Source organism: Acomys russatus, chromosome 23, assembly GCF_903995435.1.
Source record: "Acomys russatus chromosome 23, mAcoRus1.1, whole genome shotgun sequence".
In the NCBI taxonomy this organism is placed as follows: Eukaryota; Metazoa; Chordata; class Mammalia; order Rodentia; family Muridae; genus Acomys; species Acomys russatus.
The window spans coordinates 22,748,432-22,765,091 of NC_067159.1; the positions used below are offsets into that span (position 1 = coordinate 22,748,432).

Sequence of the window (16,660 nt, forward strand, 5' to 3'; positions counted from 1 at the left end):
TATATCATTCGAGGCTATAAATGAAACTCAAAATGGAGCTGTGTGAATTATAGAATCATTATTTAAGATAAACTTAGGTGAGTGAAGTTTTAATTTGAAAGTGTGGGGGTCACTCAGAGGTAGTAAATACTTGACACTTTGAAAGAACGTACATGTTGAGCTTGAGGATGGGTATTTCTAATCTAATATCCCTAACCCTTAATTCCTAACAGACGCAGTCCCTGCATTTTGAGGATAGTGGCTTTCCCTCGCATGAATACCTGATGGTAACTTCATGGAAATTGCACCACCTTTTAAATGGATGCCTGCCCCCAACCCTCACCAGGCTCTTAAGACCTATTACCAGCACCATATCTCAACATGGTCCAAGAAGACAAGTCTGGCTGCTAGAGAAGGAAAACACAGATGCCAAAAGAATAGCAAGACTTTGAAAAACCACACCTGCGCAAGCTGCAGAATAACAGTGAGGGTGGAATCTAAGCCTCAGACCCTGAATGGTTACATACAATGTTAAACCCAATCGAATGCATGAATGTGTTTTTAACCTACCAGAGAGTGTAGTAACTACAAGGGACTCCAACCCACTGAAGGCTTTCTGAAATATGGACCCAAGTTGACCTGATTTAATCAGGATGAGATGACAAAGTTTCCTTAGCCTCAAACTGAAGAAAGGAAAAATGGCTGAGGAAAATGTTGAAGATACTTTAACTCTCTCCAGCCCCCCACAATCAAGAGCACATCCCTTTAGCTAAAGAAGTTGGATTTGTGTTAGTGACTGTGTAGGGAATCATCTTCCAGAAAATCTCTGAGTTAGGTGACTATCTTTTGTAACCCAAAGATGATAACTGAACTGAGTTTCCTAATTTTAGAAAGGATGATGTATTTCTGAAATCTTCGGGGCCGAAAAGTAACACTTAACTACTATAGTCAAAGTATAATTTTCACAGTGACTAACCAATCAGGATTCACCCAAAGATATCTTAAGTTGTGACTAATTGATTACAACATTTTGACAACATAAATCATCACACCAAATAATCAAATATATACATGTTATTTTTAATTATTATTTTATATTAAGTACCATAATGTGAAGTCTTGGCTCATAACAATGGTAAAGCTATGACGTACCTCTCTTATCTGAATTTTCTCTAAGAAAGTTCAGTCAAGTTATTTTCCCTTTGAATAAGGTTCATTTGCCATAATCATATTCTAAAATATTCTTCAAGACTTCAACAGGGTGAGTCCAACTTAATCCACCTTTTTTGAGTTTATGTAAAATGCAGAAGGACCATGATTGTTATAAAACTATTCAGGAGACGGTTTCAATTGCAGCCACTGCAGCAGGTGTAGTGACTTCAATGAGACACTGATATGTAACCATTGACCTTCATTTTATCTCTAAATCACAAATCTCAGCACAAGTGTTTGTTGTCACTGTACAGGGACAGTGGAGCATCTTCACAGTCAATGCTAACTCTTCTATTGTCTGGCATAATTTTATCCAAAGAGATTCTGATCATTGTGACATTTTACAGAACATTCTGATGTCAGATACATTGGCAAAAATCATGCTTAATGGGCCTTATGAGCAATAACTGGCAGAGATTTTACATATTGTGAAGTAACATGCCAGCCAGAAAGTGAGAAATAATGGTCACAGTTTTTCAGAGACTGTCTTTTATCCATTCTTGACAGAAATGATTGTAGGTCACTCCAATGACTCGAGATTCTTTACTATAAAAATCTTAGTTTTTTCGAAGTACTTTAGGAAAATACATTGAGATAAAATAATAGAAATTCATTTCTAATAGTTTCAGAGGCTGGAAAGTCCAAGCTCAGAATACAAGTAGATTCAGTGTCTTAATAACTATTACATTAGGATTTAGTTCCTACAAGAATTTGATGGGGGAGATAAATATTGAAAGCATGGCAAAACCTGTGCATCATAAAGCTTCATAGTGTTAGTATCTTCTGGATACAAAGAATATAACTAAAATCCTTCCTAATCTCAAACACTACTTTATATATGATAGCTCAAAGGCCTATGCTGCACATGGTCCACCCTCAAAATGCAACGCACACAACTAGGAAGGGTAACTTCAGACGTGGGAAGTTGTGAGTGAAGATGAGGACTGTTTCTTCTCAGTGAGCAACTGTCAAGGGAGTGAGGTACTTCTACAGTCACTACTCCTTCTACTCTCTCACGCTAGCTAGGTGGTCTGTTGCATAGCATCCAACAGGGGTCCTAGAGTCATGCAGGCAAAAGAGGTGAAAGAAATACACACTGAGGAATCATCCATTCCAGGCACAATGGCCTCCTCCCGCTAGTCTTCACATCAAGGATACTCTTTCCTAAGATCTTTTGCATTTGGTTTGTCCTTAACCCCAGATAGCCAAGGGCCAGGGGCCTTTACACTCTTTTTCTTTTGAGTCTTGACTTCAATTCATATTCTCATAGAATCCTTCTCAGGTCAGCCTTTTCTTTTTATTTTTCTTTCTTTCTTTCTTCTTCTCCTTCCTTCTTGTGTTTTCCTTGGCCCACATTGCTATTTGGCAAAGTATGTGTCTTACATTTTTCTTTCCATTGTACATCTCTCTCACTAGACTATAAATGCCAAAAAGGGAGGAGTATGTTTCTTGCAACTGTATACCCAGCCCTTAGAATAAACTCTGGCGTGCAGCCAAATTCCCAATAAATATCCGCTGAATAAATAAATAGACATGCAATCATGTTTTTAAAAAAAACATGAGAGTAAAAATGTCAGAGACATGTTGCACAGCCTTCAAGCTCCTTCCCCTTTTTACTGAGCTCAGGCAACATCTTATCTAGATCTTGAATAGATTCTATTTCATGATTTTATTCCAAAAATATCCAGCTGTTTGGGGAGGGTGGGGAGAGACGAGCAGCTCTGATAAATTATAAATGCCTTAGGAAATTTCAAAAATTCTATTCCCCACATTCTTCATAATACATTATACTTTGACATTTATAAAAATGGAAAACAAATAGAAATTAATCTCATCTTTAAAATATGAATCCTATAAATGTTATTGAACTATATTTTTATCACACATATTCAAGCTATGTATAATACTTAGCTTTGAAATCCATTACTCCTTCACAACTTAGGATTTTTGAATTAATAGATGTTTACTTTTTATAATCAGTAATATTTCTGCTGCCAATACGTTTGCTAATCCTGTACTGTTCTTTTTGTTTCTAGCCTGTGCTATAAAAACAGTGTTAATGCTCAATTTTTAACCTCCTTCCAAGAACTGGTTTCTTAAAGTGGACCAGGAAATGAAAGAATGCTACTGGGAGCATAAAATCAGGGACGTTGGAGCTCAGAAGCAATGCAAATGATTAGAAGCTACATAATTCCAATAAACATAGATGCCGAGTCTAAAAGCATACCACGTTCATGTTAATAGGTCTGGGTGGACAGATCCAAAGAGAGACTACAATTTCCACAAGGAAGGCCAAACATAATTCCCATCTAGAATGGCATCTGAGGGAAAGGTACATCAAAAGGACTATTTAAGGACATTGTGGGTGTGGGGGATTTACAGGAGAATGAGAGAGTGCCAGAAAGCAATAATCTAACTAAGTCTTGGCGAGCAATTTAAGGAGTAAACAGTATGAGTATTTAGAGTCAAGGACAAGATTTCCTCTTCAGCAGTTTCAAGGTTGCGCTAACTCAATCACTGTGGGCTGTGATGAAGCACCCATAATATAGATGAAATTAGAAGAGTGTATTTATTGTTTGCTAACTATTCTGCATTGAACCATGTCCATTTATATCCAGTATCTCTCAACTCCACATACTTATGATTTATTGTTTGCACACAGGTGTCGGAATATCTACACAAAAGTAGGGCAGATGTTTATAAGACTTGAAAAACTAATGCTTAAAGCTTAAACTTATGACACATCCTTTTCTCTTTCAGATTTGAAGGTCTCACTTTACAGACATTACTGCCTAACGTGATATATTTTATTTATTAATTTTTTTTAGCTGTCAACTCTCAAAAATACTGGCTCAAAAAGGTCAGAGAGTCTGTTGTTGCTGTTTTATACACTTATATACCCTCAGAATTTTGAAAGTAGCACATAGAAGGCACTTAATAAATATTTATAGAATGAATGACACAGTCAAAATAGCCTCCTAGACAAATACACACAGTACAGCTAATTCATAATGTTATGTATCTATGCATTTCATAGAGTTTGTCTTAAAAGTCTGTTTTCAATAAATTCTGCTTGGAATATATAATATAATTAATATAATTCTTGGCTTTGAGGAATTTATAGTGTGGTTATTGAGTCAAAATTAAGCCACAAAAATGTTTTCCTAATATACAAATGTTAAATAATCTATCAAATTGTTATGTAGACCATTGATAAGACAGACTTAATGGAGGGGACAAAAAGCAGAGAAATGTAATGTGACCTTTATAGAGAAGATGGATTCTGAATCAGTCTTTGAAGCAAAAAAAGTAAAACTTTCCTCATGGAGAAAGAAAAAACAAAAAGCACACACAAGTCAAGATTTCAGGATCATCACTCACAGCAAGATATAGTAATAAACCTTAAGGGAACTCATGGATTTGTGCTATGGAAATTAGGGGACATTAATGATGCACACTGGGTTCCAGAAGCAGGATTCTTGCACTCAATGATGCCTCAGAAAACATTTATGGGGTGTTTACTGTGTACTGGAAATTATGTTAGTGACTGAACGACAGAAAATCGGTGAAGTTAAAGTCTCTGTCCCCATAAAGCTTACATTCTCGTAGGAGAGAGAAAATATAAAAATAACACAGCCCTTCGTGTAGCTATCAGTGTTTGAAAGACATGCAACATGACAATTCTACTAAGGTTTCATAGAAGATCATACAGTCAGAGAAAGCCTTCTAGGGTAGAAGCATACAATTGAGGCTTTGATGACCATATTTGGAAAGCTGCAAAGAGAAAGCAAATGAACTCAGTTAATACCTGGATATAAACACAGAACGATGTAGGAAAGAAACTGCTGAAACCAAGAGGAAGAAGAACCCACGTCTAAGAGACTGTACCTTACAGAAATGTAGGATACTGCCTGCCCTGCAGAGCTCCATGGCACACAAGCATAGTGAGATTAAGAAAGACTGAGTATTCAACATTGAGCAAAAATTTATGGGGATTAAATAAATCAAACTCAAGAGACAGTTCCAGCTTTCATGGAAAAAAATAGAACTTGTCCCAAATTTTATGGCATTTCATAACTTTTCACCGATTCAAGAAACTTAACAAAAACATTAAGAAAATCATACCAAGTTACTAAAAACTAGTGGTAAAGACACAATTACAAAAGAACGGGGGAAGGGGTCCATTGTCTGCATTGAAGGAAAATAAAAGACAGATGCTCTTCAGAAGCACGTGTTTCAGACTGAAGTCTACAGATGCAACGTTACAGAGAAAGACGCTCAATTCTTCAGTTCACTGTACTGACCAATCCAAAGAGGTAACAACACAACATCTCAGGAGATTCCACAACGGTGATGGACAAAGCCCCCTCCTCAGAGAAACTGTGAGTGTCCTACAGACAGAAGGGAACTTTTGTCACATGATAAAAAGAATTGGGAAAAAATAAGGTACTGTCCTGCTTATTGTGAAAGACTCAAGCAATGGCCACTTCTATCAGAGACAAGAGAAGAGTTACTATTCTCAGTTTATATTCTTGCACTTAGAAGTAGAACTATATTTATCTCCTAAATATCCAAGATAATAATAAAACAAGAAGAAATAAAAAGTATTTAAAGTTAAAACTATTTTACACAAATATGACTACAACTGACTATACATATAGAAAAATCTAGCAAGTATATTCACAGGATACAAGTTAAAGTGCAAAAATAAAATAAAATAAAATAAACCCTATTTTTGTATGCCAGCAGCAATGATTGTGAAGATTGAGTTTTGAAAATAATAACACTGTAATTTACAATAGCTTTAAAATATAGAATACTTGGGAGCTAATTTAACAAAGAAAATTACACTGGAAACCACAAGACCTTGATAATACAATAGAGCATCCCTCTCTTGTTCTAACTTTAAGAGGCAGGCTATCATCAATCTCCACACAGCAGGATGTTAGTTATTGACTTGACATTTATTATTTTATTATGTTGAAATACTTCACTCAATATTTAGTGTTTAGATTTCTATCATGAAAGGATGTTGAATATCACTAAATGCATTATTTCATTTATGCACTTATTGAGATGGCCATATATTTTTGTCCCTACATTCTCTTGGTGGGGTTTTCATACTATTGATTAGTGCAGCTAGAACCGTCCTTCCATCCCTGAGATGAGTCCTACTTGATCAGGGTAAATAATCTTTGTAATGTCCCTGTTGCATTTGGTTTCCTAGTATTTTATTGAGGGTTTTAGTAATTATGTTCAATAATTTTAGAGGAAATTTTTATAAATCAGATGCTCAATCAAATATTAGTACATAAAATTTATCAAAATTAGTAGTCACTACAATGTAAGTTAAAGAATGTCATGCAAATAAATACCTACTAAATGCCATGGTTTAAAGTATTGGCGTCCCCTGGGATTTTCATAAATTGCTGATGAGATTATAAAGTAGCCAGCACTACTACTTTAGAAAATAATTGACAGTTAGCCATGAAGTTAAATAGTATACATTATAGCCTAGCTAACACCCAAAATAAGTGTAATCTATGTACATACACACAGACATGTATGTCAATGTTAACAGCAACTATTCTAATCATCGAAACTAGAAATACGTGTTACCATAAAAAGTCTTTGGTATATTCACTTAAATAGTGCTGTATTTCAATAAATAGAAAAGAAAACTTTGCAATAAAATGGATAAATCTCAGAAATGTTGTGTGAAGTGCAAAGAGTCAGGCCAGAGATTATTTATTATTTATATATTTCTAAATTTATACAAAATTCTAAGAAACAAGAATAAGCAGGCTACCAAGATGAGACTTGATAGCCTATGACCATATAGTCGGGGAGGAGATCCCCATCGGCCTTAGACATAGGGGAGGAGAATAGGGTGAAAGTGAGGAGGAGGAAGGGAGGAGGATACAAGTGATCGGATAACTATTGAGTTGTAATCTGAATAAATGAAAGAAAGAAGAAAAAAAGAACGAAGAAAGAGAGAAAGAGAAAAAAAAGAAAGAAAAGAAAGAAAGAAAGAAAGAAAGAAAGAAGAAAAGAAGAAAGAAAGAAAGAAGAAAGAAGAAAAGAAGAAAAGAAAGAAAAAGAAAAAGAAAAGAAAGAAAAGAAAGAAAGAAAGAATTTGAAGAGTGTATAGGCACAGGGGGGGATGAAGGTGGGGTGGGAACAATTTCAAAAATTAAACTAGGGAGCTCTTGGGGTGACCAAACTGCGACAAAATCGTGGTTGTAGTGATAGATACCCACAACTATAGGTATTTGTCCAATATGTGTATATATATATATATATGTGTGTGTGTGTGTGTGTATTTGTCAATGTATATATATCTATCTTGGTATATATATATTTTATTTTTAACTGGCATACAGAAGATCCTCACATCTCTGGATATTTTAATACATAATTATTAAGTCAAGGTAATTAGCATTTTTTTCACCTCAGATATTAAGCATTGATTTGTGTCTATTCTGAAATAGTCCATGCATTGCTGCTAACTATAGGTCATCTCCCTGTGCTTATAGCGTAAGCAGGTTGCTCCTTCTATCCAACTCTTACCCCTCTATCTGTTAACAAGCTTTCTTTCTCCCCCTTCTCACACCCTCTCTTGACAACTTTTCTACTCTTTGTTTCCTGTGGAAATATTTTATGCAATGTTCTCTTCAAAAATATAACTCATATGTTTTGATTATAAGAACTATTTAACAATAAGGCCTATTACCAGCCCCAAAATATGTTTGACACTTAATAAAAATAAATAAGTAAACAAATGAATAATGAATGGGTGAGTGGCTGGCAAAGAACTCAAAGTCTCATAACAAAATGCTTCATAAATGGCCTCGTCGGAGACTACTGGAGCACACTTCAAGGTCTTGTTGTCTGGCTGCCTGGTATTTTACACAGTTCTTTATAAGATGTTTTACTTCTTAGAATTCTTTTTCAGCTTTGGCTTCCAGCAGGAAGAAAGAAGAAAGAAAGAAAGAAAGAAAGAAAGAAAGAAAGAAAGAAAGAAAGAAAGAAAGAAACCCTTGCAAGATTTTTTTTTTTTCACAAATCTTGGTAGCCTTATTACTATTCCTGACACCTTCAAATTCATTCCACTGATCGGTCAGTGTCCAAATCACACTTTCCAAGAGCTAGCATCATTGTGTTCCTTTTGCAATTTTAGATCCATGTCTGGATGACCTGGGAATAAAGTTGAAAACCACAGTAAACTACTTCATATATAATTCAATTTTTAATAACCCCAAATTGAGTCTTTCAATCTATTGTCCCCTCAAAAAAAACCTAATTTTAGTTGTCAACAAAGCCTGAGCCAGCAACATAGACTGAAAAGTCAGCCTTTATTTTCTTTTTCACTTCTAAAACTATTTAAGCCTCTTTTCTTCACAAGGACACTATTTAGGTGTGCACATGCACACCAATCATAATTTCCAGGGCGTGTGTTATGGCTCTGTGAGTAAATCTAATGACCTGAGTTCCACTCACAGAAACCCATGGTGGAAGGAAAGAGTTGAATCTTGAGTTAGTCCCATGACCTCTACAGGCACACTGTGGCACATACTCGACTGCAAACATGCACAATTTATACACACACATAGCTTACACACACACACACACACACACACTTTTTTGTTACAAAGAAAAAATTTTCAATGGGAGTTAGCATAGTTCTAGCACATTCTGCATTGTGAGGTTAGGGTACATCACATGTTACACTTAGCTTCTTTCAGCCATTTACACCCCAGAAAGTATTAATGAAGTGCTAAGCACCCAAGAAGAGGAGCCTTCTTCCTTCATACCTACACCAATCTGACCACCTCCCAAGGCTGTGATTGACCTAAAATCAACTTAGTCCTTCCAGGAGGAATAAGATGTGGTTTCTTCACCCCTATGTGTGACCCACAGCCAAGCAGAGGGTAGCTATTAAATGGTTATAGAAATACAAATATTTACTATTTGTAAAATATTCTTTCTTGTTTACATAAAAAGAATAGGAAGCTTGCCACAGATATAAAATGCCCTCTCTACGAACTCATATATGGTTGTCACAAAACACATGCTCAAGGTGCCCTACAGAAAGATGGCATCAGCCAGACACAGGGGCTGACACACCGTCAACAGGTCTCATTCAGCCATCCATGTTATACACTGAAAGAGTCACTGAAAGAATGATGGGACCTGACCGCCAAAGTAGATAGGCCTAAATTTAGCAACAAGCCCATATATTTTATTTGTTTTTATTCATTTTACATCCTGATGGTAGTCCCATCCTTCCTCACATCTCAGCCTACCCTTCTTCCCTTTTCTCCTTCACCCTCCCCTATTCTCCAGAAAAGAGGAGACCCCCTAGCCACCCTCTCTAGTTCATCAAGTAGCATCAAGACTGAGCTTGTCCTCTTGCCCTGTGGCCTGGCGAGGCAGCCCGACTAGGGGTTGAATTGAAAAGTCTGGCAAGAGACTTCATGTCAGAGACAGGCCCCACTTTCCTCAATAGAAGACCCACAGAAAGCCTGAGCTGTGCATTGGCTATATCTTTGTAGGGGCCTGGGTCCAGTTCATGCAAGGTCCTTGGTTGGTGCCTCAGTTTTAGCAGGCCCCTCTGGGTCTTGGTCAGTTGGTTCTGTGGGTCTTCTTATGGAGCTCGTGTCACCCAAACAACCTAGCATGGAAACAACTAGATGTTCCTCAACAAAGAATGGATTAAAAAACAAACAAACAAACAACAAGACCTGTGGTACGTTTTACACAATGGAATACTATTCTCCATTAAAAAGAAGAAGACCATGGAATTTGCAAGCAAATGGATGGAACTAGAAAAGAACATCCTGAGTGAGGGTAACCCAGACCCAGGAAGATACACATGACATGTATTCACATATACTGGATTTTAGTTGTATAGTACGGGATAAACATTACTACAATGCACAGACCCAAAGAAGAGTAAGTAACAAGGAGGACCTAAGGGAAGATGCTTAAATCTCACTCAGAAGGGAAAATAGAATAGACAGAGGTGGTGGATGAAGAGAGAGAACAAGGTAGGAGATGAAACCCAGACATATGAGAGTGATGAAAAGCTTATAGAGAAAAGAGAAATTGTGTGTGGGGGCATCTCTTAGACAAGCTAGAGACTTAAGTTAGGCTAGGAACCCATATACTTTATATCTGATTAAACTTGGGCAGAAACTTGAATGTTTTGAGTTGTTCAATAAACCTCCAATTAAAATCTAGGTTGAAATAAATATAAAGCACACTACAAGTGTCATGTCTCTGTGGCTTCTTAGGTGGTTATAACTTACATTACTGTTCTTCCAGGTCATGGGTAGTATATGTTCTCCTTACATTGGACCTATGCACTCATGTGTACTATCCAAAGAAGCTAGCTGGTAATAACCTGGAAATCTGCGTTGCCAGAAACCAAAGGGGAAGCAGATATCTTCCTTTCAAATATTCTAGAAAGATATATGACATTTTGATCTACTGGCTGACATAAACTAAAGGAAGACTGAACAGTCAACTACAGGACAAAGGTTTTTTTTTTAACTACTAGGAAGAGCCAGGTCACATTGCAAACAAAGATTCCTGGTTTCCTGTGTGGGCAGTATTGATGCTGGCTTGACTATTTGCCTAAAAGGCATCAGGAAGCACTGTTTCAGTGCTTATGAGTCAGATGACTGGTTTACTTTCAAATTCAAGCCACGTCAGTTTCTGTATTCCAGGAATTGTTACTACTCACAACACCTGCAATTCCTTTTCCACTGATCGGTCAGTGTCCAATCACACTTTCCAATAACTTGCATCATTGTGTTTCTTTTGCAGTTTAGGTCCATGTCTGGATGACCTGGGAATAAGTCGAGTGCCACAATGAACCACTTATATACACTTCAATTTACGAACCCCAATATGAGCCTTATACCTATTGTCTCCTCAAAAATAAAACCCAAAAAACAAAAAGCTAAATGTGGTAAATCAACAAAGCCTGAGCTACAACATAGATTCAGAAGTCAGTCGTTATTTTGTATTCGTGTTAACACATTCAATTGCATCTTACATTATAGCTAACTACTAATGCTTTCTTAGGTAGTTGAATAATAATAATAATAATAATAATAATAATAATAATAATAATTTCTTCTTATTATTTTTTATTTTATTTTTATTATTATTGTTATTATTATTGTTATTATTATTATTATTATTATTATTATTATTATTATTATTATTATTATTGGTACTCCCTTGCAAAATAAATTTTCATTATGCCTGAGAAGAGCTGCTGGTGATGCTTGGTGGCAGATCACCTGCCTAGCATTTTCAAGGTCAGGGGCTTGATCCCTATCACTACAAATGCACAAAGTTGTTTCTTCGTTAATTCATAAGAATATATGCAGTGGTGCTTAGTAAACCAAATAGGGAAAACTGTCTTCTGAGGATAAAAGAAGGAAAAAAAAACCATTTGCATCATATTCCATACTGGCAGAAGGACATATTAAGACTAAACCACTACTGGGTTCAAAATGGCTGATTGTGTTTACCTACTTTTTCAGTAACCATTTCAAGTATAGACATTTTACTTGAAATGAAACTTGTGGGCTTATATGCTGTGAAAACAGGCTCAACCACTGATCTACGAACACAGCAATTTTAAAAAGTTATTATTATTTTGATATAAGTTTTCTCTAGTTGTCCAAGATGGTGTTAAGCTTGTGACACTCTTGCTGCAGCCTCTCAAGTCCCTTAAATGTGTGTGTGTGTGTGTGTGTGTGTGTGTGTGTGTGATGTGTGCATGTGTGTGCATATTTGCTCTGTGTGTGCCAGTCTTCACATGCATATGGAAGATACAGTTCTGTTCAGCTTATTCTCTTTGCAGCGAGTCTCTCAGTGAACCCAAAGGTCACTGTTTCTGGATTAGACAGCCTGGACAGCAGGCCTCTGGGATCTACCTCCCTCCACCATGCCCTCTCCCACCCCTTTCTCATTTTCCCATCCCCCACCTCCCTTTTCCCATGCCCTTCCCTTCAAGCTTCCCACCCTCCAACACACTGGGGTTACAAGCACTATGGCCATGCTGGTCTTTCTCCTCGGATGCTAGGCATCCAAACTCAGGGCCTCGTGTTTGTACAGTAAGGACTTTTACTCACTAAGCCATCTTCTCAGGCCCTTAATCAATTGTGAGTAAAACTACCAATAGGCATGTTGGCTGTTTTCCTACAACAATCTCATCACATTACTTGGAGCCAGTACTTGATCTTATCGTTCAGTTCATGCCAATAATTCCTCTATCAAGTAATTAGCTCAAATATAAAACTATACTGTAAAGGAAACCATGACATTGTATTCAAATGTTTTACACATTAAATCTCTCACTATCCTTTATACAACTTAAAATATGGAACTGATAATTGAAAAAAAATCAGTGAGATTTTCATGAATGAAATAATTTGGGGTCATGGCAAATCCAGTGCCCAGATTCTATAGGACTATCCATATAGTCCCATATCTCAGGAAAGAACAATGTTACTGTTTAGAGCTACTGGTTGAAAAGAAAACTAACAGATGGAAACTACTTAGACCAATGAGCTTCTGCAGACCACTGTCCACCATGCTGCTGTAGCTCTCTCTGTACCTTGTACTAAGCAATGGACCAACAGCTATTTTTACTGATGTCTGAGGTCTGCTGCTGCAGGCAGAGGAAGGGACAGATTCTGTCTAGATATCAGTCTCCACAGGTCTACAGATGCTCCCAACTGGACGTAACATGTTCTGTTGCAGTATACAATTATGGAAGAACTTGAACCTCTAGACACATTTTCCAAAACAAGAAGCTAGGACCTAATAAAACACAAACTGCAAAAGATAAGAGTTAGTCATAGAAATTAAGGTGCAGAGCTGGAGGACAAGCTTCAGCAGGATATTAGGAAGAGTTTGGGAATACGTGTGTATATGTGTGCAATATATTTTACATTATATATTATATATATGAATATATGTTGAATAGGAACTCTGGAGCTAACTAAGTTCGGGAAGTTGACAGCAGCATGGGCCATACAAATCAGAGACAATGAACAGGCTAATGGGAGAATCATAGAGATCCAAAACGATGGGCCAGGTACTTTTTTTAAAAATATTTTTTTATAATTTATTCTATTATCTCAATTGTATCCCATCCTTGTATCCTCCCATTCCTCCCTCCCTCCCATTTTCCACCTATTCCCCTCCCCTATGACTGTGACTGAGAGGGACCTCCTCGCCTGTATATGCAATTGATTGAGTCTTCCTCTGTGTGTTGGTGGGGCAGGAAAGGGATGCAGGCTAACCGATGAGACCTGATAGGTTGTAGACAGCTGGTGGGGAAGGAGGGCACCCCTGTCAGGGGCCTAGGGGAGAGAGGAGAGGGGAAATGGGAAGATACAAGTGAGGGAGTAACAATTGGGATGTAAGATGAACAAATTATAACAAATAAATAAATTTATTTTTAAAAACTGATGACTCAATATATTTTTGCATTTCACATATCCATTAAAGTGAATGAGATATATGTAAAGCTAATAAGCCTGAAGTACCAGAAATGTATCACAATAATTTCTATATTGGGCTCCAAGAAATCAGCATACTCATGCAATCAACAAATACTTATTGCAACACCTATTAAGTAGGTTAAGAAGCTCCTGCAGCATACAAAAGGCAAGGAACAGTTGCCAGCCACAACGTGGTACTCTCGTTCTGCTGGGGTCAGCCATTGAAACTTTCTCGGAACGTAAATGAGCTTGAAGTAGATTCTTCCCAAATTAACTTGTAATGAAAGCAAACACCTAGACAACACCCTAATTTCATCTTTAATTTTGGTAACAACTAGGAATCAGCTGTGTTTGTGTAATGGGGGAAAGATGCGTTTGCTAGGCAAGTCCTCTACTGCCCAAGAGATCTGAATTCTGGTCTAGAAACACTGTAAAAGTAAGTGTTGTTCCCTAACTCCTGAGATTTGATGTTTTGTTTCTCAGCAATAGGAAATTAATATAGGATCTTAGCATGTTAGGGTATATTCATTGGAAAATAAACTAAAGATATCCAAAGCCCAAAATGAGTGTTGAAGATGGTGTAATCTTTTTATAAAGCTTCTAAAAGGGTTTTATATATAGGGGCATAAATATAGAAAACAAGAGGCACTTCTCGATGGGCAACCACGAGAAGCAACAGAGCAAAGTCCGCAGAACAGCTAAGCCAAGGCACCTGCCTCCACCTTCGAAAGAAGATAGCTGGGAGCAGAATTTTTGCCCAGTCATTAACAAAAAGTGATTTTTGCCTAGAAGAGTCACTGAAAGAGACATCAGGGCCTACGGTAACTCAGGATCTCTGCAATAGTCTCAAAACAACAGAAAGAAAAGGCCACTTCTCTCAGAAACATGGTGACCACTCAAGTTATTATTTGAGTCAGAAAATCCAAAATGCAATTGACAAATGAAAAAAAAAAAAAGAGCATAATAAGGCGAGATAATGGCCATACTCTTAGACACACACAAACAATTTTTTTCATGCTAGCTGAGCATCAAGCATAAAGAATAAATTCTCATACCTACAAACATTCTGCTACAGTCTCAGACTACAAACACAAATGGACCGTCTAAAGCGTGGGTACTGGAATCTGGGGTCAGGTTTCCTAAAACATAAATTCCAAGTTCTTAAGACAATGTGACAAGTCCTTGGAAGTCTTAGGGAAAATTAATTTGAAGCCAAGTTTTCTATAACCAGTTAATTGTCAATCAAGTAGAAGAATAAAACCAAAACATTTTTGACATCTAAGAAATTTTAAAACTTCCCTCCCAGATATATTCTATATTAAAAAAAAAAATCTTGCACATGTACTTCTGTAAAAATATGCCACAAAGAAAACATATGTCTCTCCTGTCAGTGACAAAAAAGAAAACAGTTAGAAATTCATAAAAAGAAGCCAAATGCTTTATCACAGAGTCACTCAAGTATAAAAAAAATTATAATGTAGCATGATTTGGAGTTATTGACTGACTTTAAAGGATGCCAGTTTTCCTTGATGCTTGAAGCATTCATCATTAAATGTCATATATTTAATGACATAAGATTACATTTCTCTCCCAGGGAGTACCACCAAGCCTCTTAGCTATTCAGTGAATAATTGCACATAGCAAAAAACTTCCAACTTCCAACTTTAAGGGCATCCACCTTTTCAAATCGACTTATATACAACACTCAAACATCTAATTAGAGTCATAGGCCAAAAGGCAAGTGTGTCAACATCTTAATCATATGAAAATATATGCAGAAGTCCAGATGCTGGAATGAGAAATAGAATTGGCTAAAGCCAGGTTAAAAAAAAAATAATAAAGTTTGTTTCCTAAGTTAAGCATTCTTTGAGTTATTGGTTTGAAGCTATTAATGACCTCTCTCCTTACAATGAATGAGGATAACCAAAAATAGGTCCAAGTCAACACCAAGCCCGACTGTGGGTCTTTCAATACATTGGGAAACAGAAACATCATCTGAGAAACCGTTTTCTCCACCTGAAATGTTCCCATCCACTCCCAAGACTCTCCTGTGGCCTCACTACATTTTCCTTTCCTCATAGTTCTTTGGAAAGAACAATTCATTTTAAATCTTGAGATTTCATGATAGTCTTCATTTGCACAACCAAGTTTATACTGACCTTCCAGACTGATGCCTCAAGTACGTAATAAGCATCATTTTCCCAGAAAATGAAAATACAGAAAATCTGACTAGCAAATTGAAATTATAAATTCACCAGCATATTAGTTTTTCCTTAGAATTTGTAATAGAATAACCTCAAAATCTCATTCTCATACACACAGATTTACTTCTTGTTCAACAGTTGGTAATAGGCTACTTCAACATTATTCACAGTTCACACAGATAAGCTAACAATGAAACAAACATCTTAAACACAGTTTTCAGATAACCTAGGAAAAAGACAGCCAGGCAACAGATGACATAAGAGAGAGAATAAAAGATTGTATGAGGTGTTATGGGATGCATCATGTCTGTCTATATGTCATTGGTCAGAATATAATCATAGATTCAAACATAATTGAAAAAGAATCTGAAAATATTGAATATGACCTAATTATCCAGGTGTGGTGGTGCACGCCTTTAATCCCAGCATGCAGAGACAGAGGCAGACAGATCTCTGTGAGTTCAAGGCCAGCCTGGTCTACAGAGTTCCAGGACAGGCAGGGCTATTACACAGAGAAACCCTGTCTCAAATAAGTAAATAAATAAATAAAAAGAGAGAGACCAGCTTGGCAAACAACTAGCCAGGGTGTTACAAAGAATATTCTAGACAAGCTAGTGCATGACTGTGAACCCGGAACTAAGGGAGGCAGAGGTAGGCAGATCTCTGTGAGTTCAAGGTCAGCCTTGTCTATAAAGTGAATCCAGGACAGCCAGTTTTACACAGAGAAACCCTGTC

At 36.9% G+C, this 16,660-nt stretch overlaps 1 long non-coding RNA gene across 1 annotated transcript in view; it reads right to left on the reverse strand.

Annotated features, from left to right (window-relative positions):
- LOC127206512 (uncharacterized) overlaps positions 1 to 14,862 on the reverse strand; it is a 99,995-nt gene extending 85,133 nt beyond the window's left edge. The window contains exon 1 of the long non-coding RNA XR_007832798.1: positions 14,781 to 14,862. This is a non-coding gene — a long non-coding RNA (uncharacterized LOC127206512). The remainder of the gene's footprint in view (positions 1 to 14,780) is intronic.
- Positions 14,863 to 16,660: the final 1,798 nt, after the last annotated feature.